Here is a 4,441-nt window from a genome sequence, read left to right on the forward strand (position 1 = left end):
AAAGTGGGATGAAAAAAGATACATTCATTTTGGTGCAAAAGATTTTTTGAATAATAAGCATAATAACAACAATAGTAAAAAGCACATCATTTTTTCATAATAAGCATTTTCCATGAAGTTTTTGAATATTCCTTGTATTACCTGTCTTGCAAGTTTGTTAAGGAGAAAACAAGAGATAAACAATATTATTTTATTAAATAAACGTATAATTGAGTGTCTACTTGGAGCCAAATACTGAAAAAAACACTCCAAAGTGCTTTAAAAATATTTCCATTTATTTCGTAACAGAAGTTGGTTGGCCAACTTTTGAAACTGTCTATCTACCACTAGGCAGGACAGCTTTCCACTGTTATCTAACATCCTGGTTTTGGATTTTCCAGTTAGGAATTCACACTTCCTCATAACTTACTGATAGTCACCAAGTTGTAGTACTATATAGTGAAGTGAGTGGCCCACTAGGGAACCTGAACTGTAAGTATTTTGATAACCTTTCCTTATGATCATATTTGGCTTAATTTGGACATGGTTCAGGAAAAAGAAAAGAGAAAACAGGAAAAAAAACCCTTTGCAGATATGCTTTTTAACGACTGAGCATAATCCCTTGGGATTCAATGCCATTATATTTTATGTTTTATTTTAAATTTTATTCTGCTTAGTGTGTGCCAAATAATCAGAGTGTGGTTTTGGTGTGGAAAACAATAGACTGAAGCCTGAATTTAAGTTTGTTTGGCAACAGGATACCAAAAAAAATGTAATTGATGTAATAATGTATTTGAAAAAAAATTGATCTTTTAAAAATTGCATATTGTGTAAGCTGAATGTATGGATTTGAAATGGTCTATGAACTAATCTATTACAAAAAGGAAAAGTCAGGAGGAAAATATATTTTCCCTTAGGAACAGCTGAATTTGGGAACCCACAAGACTAGAGAAGATAATTCAGTAAGTTACTGCATGGAATACATTTATGAGGGTAAAAACACCATTTACTTTGAGAACATTCCTATATTTTTCAAAATAACTCATAACATCGTTTTGTATAATGGATGAGTTTCTCTCAGTGGTCATGGTTTCATAATTTGTAAGACCTAAAAAAATGCCTAACCTTCTAGTTAGAGTTGTTATTTTTATACTGCTTTTCTAGAATACTGTGGCATATTAAATTGCTTTTGAGTTGAATGTTTTAAATTCCAAGAGATACTGTTCCCAAAGGCACGCAAATAAGTAGGCAGAAAGGACAGCCATTGACCTCCAACAGCTATTTAAGTCAAGTGAATTGTGTGTGCTCACAGATGGGATTATAGTTCTTAACTAGTGAAAAGGTTGGTTTTCAGAACTTTGAGGTTTGGATTTCAGACTCATTTTCATAGGAACTCTGACACAAATGATGCATAAATTCTGAATTTACTCTATCAGGCCATTTTAACAGACAGACGTGGTTGCTGAAACGGTAAACCAAATCGAATTGGAGGACCTATTTTCTGGGTTGCCTGGGCAGTCTCCATGGTCTTCATGTCCTTTTGTCCTGAGGCTGAAGCCTTGCAAAGGTTGGTAAAGATGTCAAAGCTGGCAGCTGCTGCGAGCAGCAGGAGAGCGCACATTACTGTGGCCGGGGTGTTGTGGTGGGTGTAGCCCAGAGGATTGGAGCATTCTCAGCAAGACTGAGGGCAGACTCAGGTGTCACGATTGTGGGCATAAAAAAAGCAGGGCAGGTGTGACTGGGTCACATATCTCACAGAAGTTGAGTCTGTAAGTCACACCCTTCTGGCTACTACAGCGATGTAACAAATAACCCCAAAACATAGTAGCACAAAACAACTTTTTGTTATGGTCATGGATTCTCTGGACAAGGCCCAGTGAGGGCAGTTTGTTTCCAAGAAATCTGGGGCCTCATCCAGAAGACTCAAAGCCTGAAGGCTGAAGTCATCTGAGTGCTTGCAAACCCACATGTCTGGTAGTGATATTAGCCGCTGGCTGAGGGCATTAGTAGGGCTGTTGCTCTGGACTGAATGCATCCCCCACAAATTCATAGGTTGAAATCTGGTCTCCAGTGTGATGGTGTTAGAGGTTGGGCCTTTGAGGGATAAGTAGGTCATGTGAATAGAACCTTCATGAATAGGATTAATGTCCTTATAAGGAAAGATCTGTGAGCTAGTTCACCCGCTCTCCACCATGTGAGAACACAGCAAGAGGATGGTTGGCTATATACCAGGAGGAGTAGGGCCCTCAGCAGAGTCTGATCCTATTGGGCACCCTTGTCGTGGGCCTTCAACCTCCGGAAACTGTAAGAAATAAATGTTGTTTGAGCCACATTCCATTTGTAATGGAAGCCTAAGCTAAGACAACTATGAACTGCAAGGGCTAAAGGTGGCTTCTCCATTTGGTCTGGGTTTCTTGTCAACATAGCAGCTGCGATGAGCAACCATATTTAGCAGGGCTGGCTTCATGGGTTGTGATCTGTGCAAATACACAAGGCCAATATTTAGAGGGGCTCTGGGCTTGTTGCTGTTCTGAAACTCTTAATTTTTGCAACATTTTCATTTTCATTTGGTAGTGGGTTCCACAAATTACATCTGGTCTTGGGGTTTGGAGGAGTGTGGTAAGGAAGAGAATGACCTATCCAGAAGCTGTATTGCCTTTTTTAAAAAAGAAAAATCCATCTAGGAAGTCAGGCAGTGTAACTTTCACTACATTGTATTTGTTAAAAGTGAGTCACTGAGGTGTCCCATATTCAAAGGGAAGAGAATAGCTTCCAGTGCTTGATGGAAGGATGTCAAGGTTCTGGGAGAGTATGTGGGAACATAAATATTGCTACGGCCATTTTTGGAAAATACAATCTGTCACACATGCTCTGCATATATTTCTGCAGGTGCCACCTACTGGGTTAGTTGTTATTTTGTTTCTTGTGTGATAGAGTGTTAAAATTAAAGTTAGTGACTGAGACAGTGAGATAGATTTGATGTGATATTCCATAGCCAGCTATAGTCTGCAAAATTTAAATTTCACGATGAATCTCTTCAACTACTTTCAGAATGGAAAGAGTGGATGGGGAAGAGAATTTTGAAATAGTTTAATTGGAAAGGGCAATTACTTGATTCTTGTCTACTCCAAGTTTAGTCAGGGGAGACCTCCATGAGTTCATTTGGAGTGCTTTTAGCATGTTCCTTGCAATTAGGATTCTCAGAGGACTACGGCCCAAACTACAGCCAAAAAGTGCAAGAAGGTAATGGTAAAATTATAAAGTGGTATTCTTGCTTTTTACCAAAAATCTTATTTTGGGGTTAGCTTTTTGTGTAGCAGTTAAGTCATCTCTTGGGAAGCCCATAATCCCATATTGGAGTGCCTGATTTGAATTCTGGCTGCTCCCTTTCTGATGCAGTTTCCGGCTTATGTGCACTCTGAAAGGCAGCAGGTGATCACTCCAGTGCTTGGATCATTACAACACATGTGGGGACATGGATGGGGTTCTGCGCTTCTGGCTTCAGCCTGGCCCAGCCCTGGCTGCTGTAGGCATTTGGGAAGTGAACAAGTGGATGGAAGATCTCTGTCCTTTCGTCTCTGTCTCCATCTCTGTGTCTCTGCAAAATGAAAATTTAAATATTCTATTTTATTAAAACTTGGTATATATTACTTTAATTGACAGTTTGTCTTAAAATTATAATAAGGTATTTATTATCACACAATGTAGAACAGACCAAGGTAGGTTACTCCATGGCTAGGGTAATCTGTGGGCTCACCAGATACAACAAATGATCATATGTGACTTGAGCTTACCCATGAGGAACACACATTTTCCTGAGACACACAAACTGGGCAGCTCCTCAATGCCATGTGGCCATTGCTGAACCTTCTCAGAGGCAATGAGAATGAGTCTGCTCTAATGAGAGAATTCTGATTTTCTCTTTAAAGGAGGAAAGGAGACCAAGGAGCTGCTCTTCCATGCAAGTGGAGATGACTGCTGTAAATACTGAATCCAGACAGGCTGGAGAGCTTACATATCTGGATTTCAAACAGCAAAGGAGTATGTCTGTGGATCAGAAATGTGAGACACTTGGGTGAGTGAGTCAGTGGGATTTTCAGGGGTTTTTCCATCAGGGCCCTAAATGGGTGAAGGACCAGAAGCTGGAATTTGGATTGATTATAGAAAATTAAGAACTAAAGGAGGATTCACAAGTAACCTCTGGTTAGAGTAACCAGCCATTCTGGCTTGCACAGAAAAGAGAGATTTCCCAGGATGTGGGACTTCCAAAACTAAAATGGGGATATTCCTGGACAGATTGGGATGGTCAGTCAACCTACCCTTGACCACACACAATGGGATGCATCTGCCCAGGAACAGAGGACTGCTCTCTCTTTCAATCCCAGGTAAGTCTTCTGAGCCTCCTCTGTATGACCACTGTTCTCTACCCTAATGTCCTAAGAACTGTAGAGACCTGTGAAAT

At 40.1% G+C, this 4,441-nt stretch overlaps 1 long non-coding RNA gene across 1 annotated transcript; it reads left to right on the forward strand.

Moving 5' to 3' along the window:
* The first annotated feature begins 397 nt into the window (after positions 1-397).
* Positions 398-4,048, forward strand: LOC133766293 (uncharacterized). The gene is made up of 3 exons (XR_009866697.1): positions 398-471; positions 1,416-1,546; positions 3,909-4,048. It is a non-coding gene; the product is annotated as an uncharacterized LOC133766293 (long non-coding RNA).
* Positions 4,049-4,441: the final 393 nt, after the last annotated feature.

Source organism: Lepus europaeus, chromosome 1, assembly GCF_033115175.1.
Source record: "Lepus europaeus isolate LE1 chromosome 1, mLepTim1.pri, whole genome shotgun sequence".
NCBI classification, from domain to species: Eukaryota; Metazoa; Chordata; class Mammalia; order Lagomorpha; family Leporidae; genus Lepus; species Lepus europaeus.